An 18272-nucleotide genomic window follows, 5' to 3' on the forward strand; every position below is an offset into this window, starting at 1 on the left:
GCACTGAATTTCTTAATAACTATTGAAAAATTTATATTAGAGAGACCTGTCTTTATAAGACTAATAGAAAAGGGGTCCAGTGGATTCTAATTACATTTATGTTAAAAAATTCCTTACTTCCTCTCAGTAATGTAAATTACTTCTTGTAAATGTTATAAAACAACGGTTCTTCAGCCCTTAAATTTATTATGGTACTTAATTATTACAGAAGACCACATTTTACAACCGAATGGAAATTTCAAGAACTGTTGTGGACTACATTATGTTGTATTTTAAGAAATTTGATGATTATAATGCTGTAATTTCTAACCTTCCATCAAAAAGAATAAAACAACACTCACGCCTAATTGAAACATCTGTAATCAGGCAATATGAGGAATTAAAGATAAAAATCAACTGTGTTATGAAATTTCATGCCCAAAGTTACTTTCCCTGGGTCATTAATATTTATAACGAAACTGTCCTTTGATGTGCATTAATAATGTACCTTGGGATTACACAAAGAATAATTCATAAATATTCTGGAAAAGGGAAAGATGCCATAATTAAATCACAGTGATTAACATCGGTATGGGGTTATTATTTGAATGAATTCATACTATGCAGTTTGATATGTTGAATTTTCCATGATATTCAGAAGGTTGAGATTTAGCAAAGAAATATGTATGAGTAAATCTTTAGGAAAATAGCTTTTTCTAAAATCTGTGCTCACAGTGAGAAAATATAACATGTAACCAAGTTATATATTCATTTGTTCAATATTTTTAATATTTAAGTTGTCTGTTATGAAGCACAACATTAATATCACATTTTTTAGTGAGAGTCCCAAAATATTAGTCCAATGAAGTTTCACTGATGTGAGGCTTTTTAACCAGTTTTTAAAATGCAAATTTAAAAGCCAGATATTGCCTCATCTATTAAGAAATTGAAATAACGTATTTAAATATTTAATCTTTATGATGTTTGGGAGTCCTTTAATCTTCAGGCAAAAGCGATTTTGTTTATTAATAATTTAATTTTTCTTCTGGACTTGAAAGCCTTCATTATGTGCCACTGTTATATAGAAACTGTATCAAACCACTGAAATGTATTATCAGCATTCAAACTCTAAACTTTAGCTGGAATTTTAATGTCTAAGGTATTACTTTTTGTCATTCTGGGATATATTTATATCTGTATTGATTAGGTGATTTATCATCAGTGGTTTAGATGGTTCCCCAAGTAGCTTTGCTTTCTCTTTTCCTTTTTACAAAAAATGGCACTAGCATTTACCTACATCGCCTGATAGAGACGCCTTCACTCCTTCCTCACTTCCACTTCCTGCCACAAGACATAGAGGTTTTCTACTACCTTAGCATCTCTTGAAAGAGAATCCATTTCTTTCCTTCTTCCCTGCCACTATCTTTAAAATCTTTTTTTTATGTTTATTTTTTTGTTTTTGAGAGAGAGACAGAGAGGCAGAGAGCTCGCTCAAGAGGGGAGGGGCAGAGAAAGGAAATGCAGAATCTGAAGCAGGCTCCAGGCTCTGAGCTGCCAGCACAAAGCCTGACATGGGGTTTGAACCCATGAACCATGAGATCATGACCTGAGTTCAAGTAGTTCATGCTATCAGTATCTTAATTGGAACCACCATGATCTCACAGGATTTCAGCAATGATCTTCCCTTTTCCAATTTCTATCCCTTTCAATCTCTTCTCCTTCTTGTAGCAGGAATGTTTCTAAAATGTAAACCTGATTACTGTGTTTCACCTACTTCTCCATTTTGAGTACTTTCAACATCCTGTGGTGACTTAACCAATACTCTGGCTTCTCCGTGTCGCTCTTGGCCATCTCATCCCAAATGAATGATTTCTTCCTCTCCCACTCAACTCCACTTTCCATTGCTGCAATTTTAAAATAAAAATGTCAACATAAATTCATGCTTCCCATTCTCTAAGCAATGTCTTAAATATCCTGTTTATCTCCTCGATCATCCATGAAAACAATTCTTTGAAGACCCTGAGAGATTTAATCTATTTTCTTTCCGTCCCTCAGCCCTCTTTGTCTTCAATCCCATCCTCCTCATCTGCTTTGGATCCATAATGATGGTAATCACATAGTTTTGTGTATAATTGAATTGTTATATTATCCCTTGGCAAATCCACAGCCCCGGAAGGGCCAACCTTCTCTCATTGCCATGCCTATGCTCACACAACAGAGGTTTGCTACACGACAGGCAGTTTGGAAATAATGTGACTTCATGATCCCCACCCTGGATGCAAGTTCAACGCTGGCACACCATCCCGCCCCTGATCTCTAGTGAGCTCGATCTTTCATTTGCACATGGACTCACATCTTCTCATTTCCTGAACTTCCACTGAAGATTTTGCCTCAAATTCACTGAGAGAATGAAAATTAACAAAAGGGACCTTCATCGTCCTTTCTTCCCAGACTTCCATGTCTGTTTCATTTTCTCCTTCTTTCCTGAAATAATAGAGGTTTGTTTCTTTTTTTAAAGGACTTATTTTTTCACATGTTCTATGAGCCCCTTTCCCCTACTCCTGTCAGACTCTGGCCCTGAGGATAATTCATCTCTTTCCTGTGCCATCAATCTTTCCCTCACAACTGTTTTATTTTCATTAGCTACAAACTGACTCAACTATCTCCCATTTTAAATAAACCCTCCCTGGACCTCACATCCTGCTATAGCTGTGAACTATTTTCCTTTGCTTTTCTGGGCCAAACTTCTCCAAAGAGTTGTCCAATTTTTTATATTTCATTTATTACTTTAAAAAACTTAACTAAAAACACCCCCACCACAATTAATGTTTATTTCTTGAGTGCCAATATAATGTGCCAGGCACATGCATTAGCTGATCTACATCCAAATAGTCCTATTAGGTAGGAAATATTATCAACTAAAATTTACAGGTGATGAAAGTGGGACACAGAAAGTGGCATCATCAGGATTTGAACTCAGGCAGCTAGCTCTGGATCTGGGCTATTAATCACGATACCTTACTGCACCTTTAGAAATAGAACACATGTACAAAGACTCTTCCTAGTCCCAAAAATCTGCCTCTCTTCCTAGAGGCCATCATTATTATTATTTTGGTGACTACCCTTTCAATTTACATTTTGATACCATCAGGCATGTGTATCCCACTGTAATTGATAAAGTTTCTCAAGTGTTTTCAAAGTTTACATACATAAGCATAAATTTACCATACTTATCATTCAGCCTCTTGCTTTTGTCACTCAATAAAATGTTTTGAACAGCTATTCATGCTAACATATAGTTCTAATTGATTTATTTTAGCTCTTCTGTAGCATTCTGTTATATACATACATCACCCTTTATTCATTCTCCGATTTTTGGACATTTAAGTAGTTTGCAGTTTTTATGGCATCATAAAGATGCATCAGTGAATACTGTGTTAAATTTATATATATATATATTTACTTTTTAATGTTTATTTATTTTTTGAGAGAGAGAGTGAGCGAGTGGTACATGTGCTGTGCATGTGGAAGGGGGAGGGGCAGACAGAACAGGGACAGAGGATCTGCACTGACAGCAGAGAGCCCGACTTGGGGCTCAAACTCAGGAGCCAGGAGATCATGACCTAAACCGGGGTCTGATGTTTAACTGAATGAGCCACGCAGGTGCCCCTATTTGTTTACATTTAAATAACACTGTGTTCAGGTGGTTTTTTTTTTTTTTTTCAATCATCAGTTCTTTAGACTCTGTTAACACTTCTTTTGATTTTTGTTACCTGGTCAATTCATGTGTATATATCATGTATACCTAAAAAGAATATATATTTGATATTTGCAGAGGAAAGATTCTTTATAGATCTATTAGTTCAAGTTGTTTACTCTGTTGTTTTAATATTCTCTATTTGTCTTCTAAACTTTTCTGCTTGATTATTACTTTCTACAAGCAGTATATTAAAAGGATGTGATGTTAGATACTTATTAGTTCATAATTTCCCCCTTGTATTATTTATAGTATTCCTTCTTATCGTTATTAATGGTTTTTTCTTTATTAATATTAACATTTTACCACAGGCTTCTTTTAGCTGTTAGTATTTGCCTGGTATATAATTTTTCTTTTCCTGTTAATTTTACTTTAAAAACGTCTCTTATTACAACCTTATAGCTGGCTTTGATTCTGTTTTACTTTTACCTGGTTTATTTCCTTTTACTACAGAAATTTAATCCATTTACATGAATTATAATTAATGCTCTAATTTGTACTTATTTATGCCTTATATTTTACCATGCTTTTTCCTTCTTTCCTTGCCCCTTACCTACACTACTCTTTTGTGCCTTGTGTTGTAGGATTCAGGTTTCTTTATTCCTTTTTTTCCATTTGTTTTTCTTGGAAACTATAAATTCTGTTTCTATATTAGTTTTCTTTAGAATTGATATTTACCCTTAACTTTTTAATACTTAAAGTTAATCAGCATCTCCCTTTTCCTCTGGAATAATTAACATTCTCTCTGTTTTTAACAAGATATTTTATTTCATCTTTCTCCTGAAAGATTGCAATCGGCTTCTAACTGATTTCTCTATGTCTTCTTGCCTCTTACAATCCATTCTCAGCACAGCCAGCAAAGCAATTAAAACAACAAAAAGTTGAATCATGTCACTAACTTGCTGAAAATTCTTCAATGACTTGCACTTGAATTATACTTAGAATAAAATTTTGATTCTTTCATTTGGCTTTTAGGATCTTGCATAGTCTGGCCCTTGCCCATTTCTTTTCTTAATTCTATCTCCTTCTTGATCATATGTTCCAGGCTTTTTTTTTTTTTTTTTTTTTAAAGCTGTTTTGCCATATTCTTCTGTGGTCCTCTTTGAACTATTCTCCTAGATCTTCACATAATGGCTTCTTCTCAGCTTTCAAGTCTTCCTTTAAGTATGTATGTATATATGTATGTATGTATGTATGTATTGAAAAAGACAGAGTGTGAGCAGGGGAGGGGGAGAGAGAGAGAGGGAGAATCTCAAACAGGCTCTGCACAGTCAGCACAGAACCTGATATGGGGCTGGACCTCATGAAACCTTGAGATGATGACCTGAGCTGAAATCAAGAGTCAGATGCTTAAGTGACTGAGCCATCCAGGTGCCCCTCAAGTCTTACTACAAATGCTACTTCATAGTGATTCCTTCCTTAATCACTGAATTGAAATGGATTTTTCCCCAGGAGAGAGAAGATGGAAGTGGAGTAGGAGGGCCCTAACTAAGCTCACTTAGTCCCAGGAACACAAACAGGTTACTATCACATCATCATAAATGTCCCAGAAATTGGTCTGAAGACTGACACAACCAACTCTACAACTTAAGGGAGTCAGGAGGCCACATTGAAGAAGGTAGGAGGTGCAGAGAGAGATGTGGTCATGGATGCCACGGAGGGGAGGGTGCTGTGGTTGTGGAGAAGGTCGAGAGAGAGAGGAGCACATGGGGAAAGTGCAAGAATTCCCCAAATCCATTGGCTTGGAAAATGAGAGGGGCTGAATTTAGTGAATTCTTGCACCCAACAGAGTTTAAAGCTTGGCGTTTTAAAGGTCAGTGAGCTTGGCTGAGATAGAGCCCCGAGGGCACAGTGCTGCTCCTGGAGAGAAGGCAGGCAAACAACCCAAAGCAACCCAGGAGCAGACAGTGTGGAAATAGCCATCTGAAGAGCACCTGGGCACACAGTGGGGAGATAATCCACTCTTCTCAGAGCATGTCCCTGAGAGGCAGTGTTTATAGAGACTGTAAGCCAAGACAGAAGTGACTGCTGTCATTGCAGAGCCTACAGCCTTGTGAGGAATACAGGCGATGACAGCACATAAGATGGACACTTCCACCAATCTTGGTACTGGTGGAAGGGGACAGAGAGAGCCTCCTGGAGAAAGTGACATTGCAACTGAAGCCTGATGAATTAATAGGAACCCATTCATGGAAGTGTAAAAAGAAAATGATGTAGGAGGTGGAGGAAACAGTATACACAAAGACTGAGAGGTGAAGGGAACCATAGTGCAGTTGAGGAAGGTAAAGTTCAGTATGGTTGTATCATAAAGAGTATAGGTGAGGAGTGATGGAAGGGTTTGAGTCATGCAGCACCTTAAGCCATGTTAAGAAATTTGAACTTTCCCCCCAACAAACAGTGAGGAAGATTGAATAGTTTTTCAGGGGCTGATGGGTATAATTATATTTGTGTTAAAAATCTGTGAGGATAAGCTGATTGGGGAAAGATGGAAGAGATTTCTGCTGAGCAATGGGCAAGATATTGTGGGTTAAGCAATTGTGTAATAAGCATTATTCTCAGATGAATAATACAATTAAAAAACTGCTTATTTCATAATATGGCTATTTAATCTATCATGTACAATACATGATTTACTAAAGAAAATTAAATTCGTATCTTCATGGACTCATTAAATGGGAATAAGTATAAGGAGATGCAAAAATATAAGAATCAGGGAACAAAGAGAGATATCTATAATTTATCATTAGGAATTCTGACTCCTAACTGGTGAATTCTCAGATGTCAGGTCTCTGTTTAACTGTCTTGCTTGAGCACAATATCTTCATAATTTGAAATACCCATAACCAACATTTAGCTGCTGCATTAATAAAGATTAGTCTCTATTGATTAAGTAAAACACGAAGGCAAGTCACCAATGACTAGAAGGTTTTCTATTACCCATCCACATCCTTCATCACCATCCTTGTCTCCAAGCCACCCTGGCTGTCTCTGGGTGGTGGTGGCATGTTGAGATAACACTGGAGTGGGGAAGGGGCTATGCCACCCATGGCAAGGGGCCTGGTAGCAGTAGTGACGATCGGCTATGATGATTGGAAAAAGCACAGCAGAGAATTCCCAAGCAATGGTAGGCATGGGACAATGTTCTATTATGATTTTATAGCTACATCATACTTTTTAATCTGAAAGTCTTCCCTTGGTTGCTACTTACTTGAATGTCACAGTAACCCTTTAATGGATAGTGGTATCCCCATTACACTGGTGAGGAAGGTAAGATTCCAATTATGTTAGTGACTTACCTCAATCATACATACACCATTGTGAATGGTGATGTAGGGGTTATGCCACATTGTATTCCTTTCTTCTTTTTTTCTTTTCTTTTTTTAAAAAAAATTATTAAATGTTTATTTGTTTTTGAGAGAGAGAGAAACACAATGTGAGTGGGGGGTGGGGAGGGGCGTGGAGCAGAGAGAGACAGAGACACGGAATTCAAAGCAGGCTCCAGGCTCTGAGCTGTCAGCACAGAGCCCGACGCTGGGCTGGAACCCATGAACTGCAAGATTAAGACCTGAGCCGAAGTTGGTCGCTTAGCTGACTGAGCCACCCAGGCACCCCTCTTTTTCTTTTTATCTTTCTTTCTTTTTTTGGTTTTATTTAATTTTGAGACAGAGAGAGACAGAGCATGAGTGGGGGAGGGGCAGAGAAAGGGAGACACAGAATCTGAAACAGGCTCCAGGCTCTGAGCTATCAGTACAGAACCCGATGCGGGGCTCGAACCCACGAACTGTGAGATCATGACCAGAGCGGAAGTTGGTCGCTTAACCAACTGAGCCACACAGGTGCCTCTTCTTCTATTTTCTTAAGACAGTTCACCTCCGTCTTTTAAATCTGTGCTGGTAAGTCTCTGTTCAAATTAACTATAGTTTATTAAATGATCTTGAAAGAAAAACAGAAAGGAAATCACTTTACAGAACTTTACTGTAGGGGAATGAGGATCCTGCCCAAGCTAATCATCCAAATAAAGGCATTAAAAATCATTTTTAACAGAAAACTTCCAAACATGCATTATACAACTTCCTGGTTAATTTATTTTTTGTCTGTGGGGACACATTGCCCAGTAGCTAGAAGGTAGTCAGTAAATATGTATTGAATTATCATCATAAACAACATGTTGTATGCTAAGGGGTCCCTGCTGAAGCCTGGAAGCCTCTTTACTGAATGCCTTCAAGCTACTATGTGTTCATTCACTTCGTTATTTCTGTACTTGCCCTTGTGGCCCTGTTACACTTTTGCATTTATAGCAATATCTCTCATGATTTGCTACTTCTAATCTTTTGTGGTCCCAGATATCATATATTTGAGTGTCTTTTAGGTAACTCTGTAATAGGAGTGAATAAGATCTAAGTGAGAGCCCAGGTGCCTTTCCTAAGGTTACAGGACATGATTCTATGATACTCACAAGAACCCTGCTTCTAGAGTCTCAAGTTGTTGAATCTACCTTCCCCAAAATGGCCAAAGCAGGGTATCCAAAATAGAAGTCTGCTCATGTCACCTCTTCAACTAAACACCTTTCATTGGCATCCTGTGATATTTAGAGTCAGAATCCAGCTCCTTCATCCACCAAGGAAAGGCTTGATGACTTTCCTTTTCCTCCTCTTTATCTTCTTTATCTGTTTCCCTAGACCCATCCTATGCTTCCATCAAGCTAAATTATGTCAATATTCCAACGTGTCTTGCTAGATCTTGGTGCTATCCCTTCCATATATGGTATTTCTTGAGTCAGAGACATTCTTCTGCCAGTTCTTGAGAATGTAACTGTGACTCACTGTCAATTCTCAACTCAAGCATCATTTTATTGGGACATCTTAGCATGCAACTTTCCTTCCCTCGTACTCCATACTGCAGGGTGAGGTGGGAGCCCCTTCAATTTTGCTAAGTTACTCTATCACCCATAATTTTTATTGCATTGAATACAATCTCTGTGAACAAGATCTGGGTCTTTAATTTCAATGCCTTGTGCTGTGCCTGCCACAAAGGAGGTGATCATTAATGTTTGCTGAATGACTGAATGACTTAAATTGGATAGCCATGTAGCATGAAATGATGTACAGCAAAGTGCAAAGTAAATCAATTGGCAAATACCGTGTTATTGCCATATTACTGCCGTTTCAATTGATCAGGTACTTTTCTCATGTAAGGCTCTGCTGAGGCTAGTTTGCTGATAAATAGAGGACTCAATTAGCTATGTGTTCATTTATCATCAATACAATTTTTAATATTTTTAAATGTTTATTTGTTTTTATGAGAAATGGGATGGGGCAGAGAGAGAGAGAGAGGGAAAGAGAGAGAATCTCAAGCAGACTCCATGTTCAGCATGGAGCCCAACACCAGGCTTGCTCTCACAACTGTGAGATCAGGACCTGAGTCAAAAATCAAAGGTCAGGTGCTCAACTGACTGAGCCATCCAGGCACCCCTAATTTTTGATATTTTTAAATGAATTTCTGATCAGGAAAAATTATTCATTTTTGCTATTTCTTTGAATAGTTCTGATTACTGTTATTCATCCTAGCATTGTTTATTATTTTAGCTTATTTTATTTCTTCTATTTTTACTGTGCTTGCTTTTCTCATACTGAGAGAGCTTAGGACATGGTGACCTAATAAAAACCTTACTCAAATTAGATCTCTGTATTCAGACTCCCTGATGGATGCTTAATATGCTGGGTCTTGTTTCTCCTCTGGGGCTAAAGTTATGGGACCAGAACATGAGATAAGCTTAACCCTAAATTATGTGCTGTCTATATATTTTAATCAGAAGCCTAAAATCCCTGCAGACTTTGCTTCTGCAAGTCACTGATTTTGAACTCTGTCGCTGTGTCTGATTGCTCATGTAATATTAAACCCTAGCTGAGCCTTAATTTCAAGAAATATGAACCCAATTCTGTAAATGAGGATCTCAAGAACTGCTGAACTATGAAAAGTAGTTTCTGTGCAGTTGCAGAAATATGCAAATAATGAGCAGTTTCTGATGTTTTTTGAATTTGCTTGTCATATTCAAAAAATGGACAGGAAGTATTAGTGGTCAGTATACTATACCACACAGTCCATTTTATTTCATGATATCTTCATTTGGATGTCTGCTAAGCATCTCAAACATAATGCCAAAACTCTTCATTTTTAGCCTTTCCCTCCCCAACCTATTCTCCCCAAATCTTACATTTCAATAAAATCATCATCTGTTAACAGTTGCTCAAACCTCATACTTAGAGAGCATTTTCCATTTCTTCTTTTCCCTCTTCCCCCATAAACAATCCATCAGTGAGTTCTATTTCGATCTCCAAAATGATTTTCTGACTCGTTGTCTTTCTTTCCAGCTCCCCTGTCACAACCTTGGAGTAGGGCCTCATCTTGTCTCTCCTGGCCACCACACAGCCCTTCCCTAACTATTCTTCCTGCTGTCGAGGCAGTCTGGTCCAGGAGTGTGGGCTTCCAACCTCCATATTTTGCCGCAACTTTTGTGTTTCTCACTACTCTTAGAATACGATACAACCCCCTTACTGTAGCCATTGGCTTTGGGAACATGGATCTCACTGGAAGCCTCTGTGAGGAATTTCAGTGAAGGTGGGCAAGTGAACAGCAAACTAGGGAGTGCAGGGGAGAGAGTGACAGTTAGAAATTATGGACAGCAACTCATTACTGTAGGGAATTTGGTATGAAGAGGAGGAAAGAGGTAGGATACAACATGAGAGGCCAGAAGGGACAAAGGAGACTTTTTGGTTTTGGGTTGTTTTGTTTTATTTTGTTTTTTGAGAGAAAGGAGACTGAGCAAAGGGAAGCAGATAGAATAGGAAAGGCTGAAGTATAGGAAGAAAAAGATTACTGATGCCTCTGAAGGTGCAAGAAGAAGTGGGTAGTTTAAACACTGCACTAACTATCTGTTGCTGTATAACAAATTACCCAGAAGCTTAGTAGCTTGAAATGAGAATTGTTTATTATCTCACACAGTTTCTGAGGGTCAGGAGTCTGGGGGCTGCTTAGCTGAGGAGTTCTGGCTTATGGTCTCTTGGGAGGTTGCAGTCAAGCTGTTGGCCAGAGCTACAATCTCTGAAGGCTTGACTGGACGTGGGTCAACTGCCCCCACCAAGCTGTTGGCGAGAAGTGGAAGTTCCTCACCACCTGGAGCTTCCCACAGGGTGGCTTATATCAAGATTTCACCCAGAGTGAGCGATCCAGGAGAGAGCATGGGAAGAGAAGCCTCAGACAGAAGCTACAGTGTCTTTTACAACCTAATGTTGGAGTAATACCATCACTAAATGTCACTTCTGTCATATTCAGTTGTTCTTACAGATTAAACCTGGTATAATGTGGAAGGAGACTACACATGAGTATGAATACCACAATTCAGGGTCCAGCTTAGAGGCTGGCTACCACAGAACTCAAGAAAAGTATCCTTGTTCTGTGAAAAAAGAGTGTGAGAGAAGGGGAGGAAATTGAGAGAGAAGCTGACCTATGGCTTCAGTTTCTTCAGTAAAGTGAGAGGCAAAGTCATTTTTTAAAAAATTGTTTGTTTATTTTTGAGAGAGAGAGTGAGTAGGGGAGGGGCAGAAGGAGAGGGGAACAGGGGATCCGAAGCGAGCTCTGTGCTGACAGCAGAGAGCCTGATGTGGGACTCGAACTCTCAAACCATGAGATCATGACCTGAGCTGAAGTCAGATGCTTAACTGATTGAAGTCAGGCACCCTCAATATCATTTTCTGAGAATGAGAAGATGGGAGAAGGACTGTGGAGAGGGAAGTTGAGGTTTGGAATCGCTGTTCAGGAGAACGGCAAAGGCAGCCCTTTCTGTGTGTGGAATTGGGAGCTCAGTGGAGATATGAAATCAAAACCCTGTGGAAGTACCAGTTTGCCAGGTCCTATCATTTTTCTCCCTCAGACAGAGTGAAGTAGCAATGGCGACACCAAATCATTGGTGTGGTTCAGGTTTGACTTTTGTCAAAAGAATGTGACCTAGGAAAAAGAACACAGGATAGTTGTGAAAAATGTAGGGGAAATGGTTGACATAATTTATTATGAGCTGAAGTGAAGGACCTGAAACCAGAGGAAGCTGAAAGATGTGAATATGAAGGGTCAGGAACTTAAGATTTTGATATGGCTGAAGTGAAGGGAAATTGAGAGAGAGAGAGAGAGAGAGAGTGAGAGAGAGAGAGAGAGACGTGGGGGGGAGGTGCTGGATGCAGGAGATGAGGGTTAGTGATGACTTTGGAGTTCCAGACACTCCATATAATGGATATGGGGAAAGGTTTTTAGGAAAATGAACTAGACTGATAAAAACCTAGATCTGTATATTACATACAAAATGGAATTACTGGTTAGTCAACATGTATTTGCTGTCCGCAAATGTGTGAGGTTCTGTGGATAATAAAATCAACTAATAAAAGTTCACTAAAGCCTCTTCCACATGACTTTTTGATTTTTTACTTTATGCAAGAAAGTTGCATAATACAGGGTTTATAAATAATAAATGTCTTTTTATATGAGCATACTATGATAGAATTGGAAATATATAAATGGCTGTTGTACATCAATTTAAACAGATGTCTTATGTAAAGGAAATACGGATTCTGTCTCAGTGCTCCTAGGTTAGAAAATACTTTGGAAAATCACCCTCTTATGATTGCTAGCAGCTGTACAGAACAGCGGTTCTCAAAGTGTGGCCCCTCAGTGGCAAGATGAATGAACACTACCTAGAAACTTATCAGAAAGGCAGATTCTAGGGTCCTTCCTGAGATCTACTGTATAAGAAACTCTGGGAAGATGGTCCAACAGTCTGTGTTCTAAGAGTCTCATCAGGTGATTTGGATGCCCTCTGAGGTCTGAGAACTTGCATGAAGGTACTAAAGCAATCATAGAACAAAATAAAAACAAAAATTAGGTAGGAAGACCCTTCCCTCTTTGGATTTTAGTTTCACTTCAGCAATTGATGTCAAAAGCTATTTTCCCTTTGTCACAGATGGCTCAATGAAAACAATACTGTTTTTTTTTTTAAATTATTATTTATTATTGAGACAGAGAGAGACAGAGTGTGAGTGGGGGAAGGGCAGAGAGGCAGACACAGAATCTGAAGCAGGCTCCAGGCTCTGAGCTGTCAGCACAGAGCCTGACATGAGGCTCGAACCCACTAGCCATGAGATCATGACCTGAGCCAAAGTCTGACACTTAACTGACTGAGCCACCTAGGTGCCCCAACTATTTGTTTTTTAAATATAATTTATTGTCATATTGGCTTACATACAACACCCAGTGCTCATCCCAAAAGTGCCCTCCTCCATGCCCATCACCCACTTTCCTCTCTCCCCCAACTCCCATAAACCCTCAGTTCTCTGTAATTAAGAGTTTATTATGGTTTGCCTCCCCTCCCTTTCCGTCTGTAACTATTTATACAGTACTGTTTTAATGTTGCCACTCCTTACTGGTATTTTTCAAAGTTTTTATAGTCAGCCTCTTATAACCTCTTCACAGAGACTTTTTACTAAAATTTTATGCGGCAAAGTCCGCCAAAGAAAGTGAAACCCTATTCTGTAAGAAATAATGTCTCCTTATGAAGCATATTTGTGATAGTGGAGATTAAAATTCGGGGCCTTCCTTCTAGACTGTGGATTTGACCATTCTTTTGTCCCTAAACAATTTACTTACCCAAACTTAGCCCATAAAACACTGTTCAAAGTCATAAGATTCCAAATACTCAGTATTTTGATAGTAGCGACTGTGAGTGTACTATTTTACATGTAATTCCTGTATATTCTATTTTTCCTACAACTCGGAATAAATGTAAAGAAATGAGTTTGCTAAATTTCAGTTTTCTAAAATAGTGAAATACTTAATTCAGCAATGTTGGGGAAGGAAGTCTTCCATACAAATGAATATTTTTGGAACCTGACTTATACTTGTATATCTTCAGCTATTTCTTTTTTAGAGTTATATCAATAAAATCTGAAGATGATTTGGTAAGGTCACCAGTTGGGTTTTGCACTATTGAAGCCCTGTTTTGAATACATTTTATAATGTTCTTTTACTCTAATTAAATAAATGTTTACTGAGCACCTACTATTTTCATGAACTGTAATGGGTGGTAAGACAGATAAAAAAAAATAAATGAGAGACATTATCAAGATGGCAACATTAGAAGGCTTCTGAATCTCCCTCCTCCCAGGATATACTGCACATGGTTCACTTCTCTCTGAGAGAAATCCAAACTGTGTGACGACTTCTACAGGTTGACTGGCTGAGAAAATACCAGATTGAAATGGGTAGGAAAGGCTGAGACATACTCTTACCATAAACCCCACCCCTGCATGGTGCCTATTAATCAGGAGGGGACGCTTGACCCCCAACTTCTTCCTGAGGAAAAAGGAATTTAGATCTCACATATGGTTCCCCAACTTTCATGTATAAGGCTATTGTTATAGGTTTTACCTATAGTGCTTTGAATTTGTTACCATTCATTTTGCATGTAAAATACTCTTAGTTGAGAGGACCTATCCTTAACTTTTTTTCTTTAAGTGTATTACTTGACAATGTTTCCTCTCAATCAGCTAGTGCAAAGGCCATAATTAAAGTTGCATAACAATTGTATTGCGTTTGTATTTGTTGAATGTCAACTGCTCACATTACTGATCATGCAGAATTACATTTGGATTTTTACAGAGGATCTTTCTTTGTAAACTGTATTCTACATTAATGACTTTAAAAGACCTTAGCCCTGAATGGATGTGCTAGACATTCTGTATTGCATGTAAATTATTGTATAAAATCACAGGTAATGAAGGTGGTTATAAGCATGTTCCTGTTGCTTTGTGGAGAATAGTGTTATTTCATGGAATGGATGTGATGGACATTCTGTATACATGTCGAGAAGTAATGAAGGTGGTTACAAGAGTACTAACTGCTTGCTACATAGAAAACAGTGTTATTTCAGGGGATGGGTGTGATAGCAATTCTGTAATGCATCTGTTGAGTGGTTTAGAAACACGCATAATAAAGATGGTTATAAGAAAAAAAAGACCCTAGCCCTGTTTATCTGTTTGCTTCAATGTTCTTCTTGCCCCCTCGATGTTAATATTAGCTCGAGATAACCCAATTTCCTTGAACTTACTCCAAACATTTTGCAGGGCTTTTTAATTTTTGCAAATTTGCATGATTAGTAAGACCTACTGGACCTCAAATGAAAATGTAGCAAATGCATTGCTTCAGGAAAAGCTAGCAAAAGCCAAATTTCAATCCCTTTATCACCAAAGAAAATGAACCTGAATCCAGGGAAGGGCTGAGCAGCCATTGTCAGTGGTGAGGTGAGAGAATGAACTATGGAATTAGAAATTAACATTCACAGCATGAATCAGAATATTAGAGAATAACTTACACATTGACCCTTCTGATGTTTTACAGGGAGAAGCATTCAATTTGCATTTCATTAAATATTGGAAATCAGATAGGATTTCTATTTCTATTTTTCCTAATAAAAAACTTTTATCAAATAAACTTTGAGTCATCTATTGAGGGAATTTTAGTATAGTTTCTAAACTTATAATGTCATTTATAGTAAGTTCTTATTTACAAGGACTCTAAGAAGTGATTATAAGGGATCAGAATGTAAAACTAGTTTGGTGGAAAAGTTGTTCAGCTTTTATTAATGGTAGTAGAAAAATTATACTCTATCTTTAGCTCATGAACATGGTGGATTCATGAGGCACATTTCTTATTTAAATAGATACATTTTTAAAAAGCCGTGTTGCCTATGGCATGTAAGTAGAATATTAATATCATTTATTTGTGGTTTCTGCCTAATTTTTTCTTTTCTGTTTCCTTCTTCTTCTTTTTTTTTTTAAATGAGAGATTATAGTACCCCTAAAACTAATATAACACTGCATGGTAATTATACCTGAATTTAAAAAAATAAATAGAGGGGCACTAACGTGGCTCAGTTGGTTAAGCGTCTGACTCTTGATCTTGGCTCAGGTCATGAACTTGAGGTTGTAAGATTGAGCCCTGCATCTGGCTCTGCACTGATAACATGGAGGCTGCTTGGGATTCTCTCCCTCCCTCTCTCTCTGTCCCTCAAAATAAGAAACAAACATTTAAAACATAAAAATAAAAAATAAATAGAAATTAATCAGAATAGGGGTGCCTGGGTGGCTCAGTTGGTTAAGTGTCTGCCTTTGGCTCAGGTCATGATCTCACAGTTTGTGCTCTGCTGTCAGCGTGGAGCCCACTTCAGATCCTCTGTCTCCCTCTCTCTGCCCCTCCCTGGCTCATGCTCTCCCTCTCACTCAAAAAATAAATGTTAAAAAGATTAAAAAAAAAGAAATTAAAAAAATAAGAGATAATCTAGGGATTGTAGAAGTTATTTAAATAATTTGGTGGTAAAACATTGGTATTCTTATATTTTAATTTTTGTGTCTGTGTTTATAACTTGTTACTGTTAATAAACTGCTGATAAATATAATTTTATACTTAAGTAAGTTGATAGAAGTTAGATAAATTTGAAAATTATAATGATATTTATATTTTTATTATCATATTTATGCTGCTAGTTATATTATGTACTGTATTTGGGTATTTCTTTCATCAAAATCTACTTGTTCTGTGTACCTTAGCATAATTCTTTGTCAATATAGTATAGTTTATAGTATAGGAATCAGTCCAGTTCATGTTACTGAGTTAAAAACCAGGAGTTGCTTTTCATTCATCTTGGTAATCAGATGGTACACAGACATTTAAATAATATTGTTTAAGAGAAAACATCTTGGTTTCATTAAACCACTCAAAGGACGTCTCTAGCAGGATTTTATAGACTAGTAGAAATTTAGGCTTATAACATCACTGATTGATATGGGCTATGTTTTTGTACAGGGTTTCTGGAATGTCTCTAAGATTATAATATAAGAAAATCTATTATTGATAGAGATAATAATAGCTGTTCCTAGAGACATACTTCATAAATTCTGAGAAATTATATAATCCAAGGCTTTTGCTTTTACAAATGATGAAACAGATAGCCAGGGAGTTTTAAATGCCTTGCCCAAGGTCATATAGCTCATTGGTGTGAGACCTGAATCAGCAAAAATCCCGAGGTTTTTAAAAAGTTTTTTGGACAGTGTTCCTAAATCTATGGATTGATACCTTTCCTCAGTTTGAGGAAATTTGTACCATATTTACAGCTTAAATATTTCTTCTTCCTTAGTTTCTCCTTTCTTTCTGGGACTCCAATTAAATGCATTTTACGCATATGTATTGTCAATATCCCTTATTTCTCTACTGTATTTTCCATTTTTTTGGCCTTTTCTATTCTTTATTCAATTATTTTCTTTTGATTTATTTTGTAATTTGCTAATTTTTGTTTATGTCTAATAAGCTATTAACTTTGTAATTTTGGTTATTAAATTAAATTAAATTAAAATTTGCTAATGTGCTCTATATGTTTTTTAGTTTCTAACTTTCTGTGAGAATGTAATATTGTTGTTTGGCCCCTTGAACATTGTAAGCAGATTTATTTTAAAAACTGTCTAACCCCTGTAGATCTGTTTTACTCTGTTGTTTTGTTGGTTTTTGTTCCTATGGCCTCATACCCTTATATGTCTGGTTATGTTGGACTGTATCCAGTCTTTGTATTGAAAAATTATTTGTGAAGATAATTTGAAGTCTAGGATGAAGGTCTTTTGTCCAGAGAGAACTTGCTTTTGCCAGGGGCCTGAGGGCACTCGTAATCTAGGATCATCTTAATCCAATTTTAGGAGTTGAGATTTTTTTCTGGGCCACCTAGAAGATGTAGAGATGAGTTTCAGTCTCCGTGAGATCCAGCTTACTTGCAATTTTCCCTTGTGCATATGTTGCAGGTCTTCGGGATCCCAACCCCAAGCACAAGGGATTTATCAGAGCTCTTACACATAGCAGGTCTGGGTTCCAACTTTTGCTCCCCTGTGAAGAGACTGTCAGCACTACTGCTTTGCCCTTAGCAGCTCTTCCGGAATCCGTCCTAGGGCAAAAGCAGACTCAAAGGAAAAGCTCACTTCTCTGTATTTTTATATTTTCCAAAATTTTAGCTTAGTTATTCTTCACTATATTGTTAAGTCTTGAATGCCTTCAAGCAGGTTTGATTTTTAAATTTTATTTATTTACTTATTTTTATTTTTATTTATTTATGTAATTTATTGTCCAGTTAGCTAACATACAGGGTATACGGTGTGCTCTTGGTTTTGGGGGTAGTTTCCCATGATTCATCACTTACATACAATGCCCAGTACTCATTCCAACAAGTGCCTTCCTCAATGAGAATCACCCACTTCCCACTACCTGCCACTAACCCTCAGTTTGTTCTCCGTATTCAAGAGTCTCTTATGGTTTGCATCCCTCTCTGTTTGAAACTATTTTGTCCCCTTCCCTTCCTGCATGATCCTCCATTACATTTCTCAAGTTCCACATATGAATGAAAATGTGGTAGGAACCCCTCCCTAAGGAAAGAGAAAAAAAAAATGAAGAAGAGAGG

The sequence above is a fragment of the Hyaena hyaena genome, unplaced genomic scaffold, assembly GCF_003009895.1.
Source record: "Hyaena hyaena isolate Hyena2069 unplaced genomic scaffold, ASM300989v1 scaffold_560, whole genome shotgun sequence".
Lineage (NCBI taxonomy): Eukaryota > Metazoa > Chordata > Mammalia > Carnivora > Hyaenidae > Hyaena > Hyaena hyaena.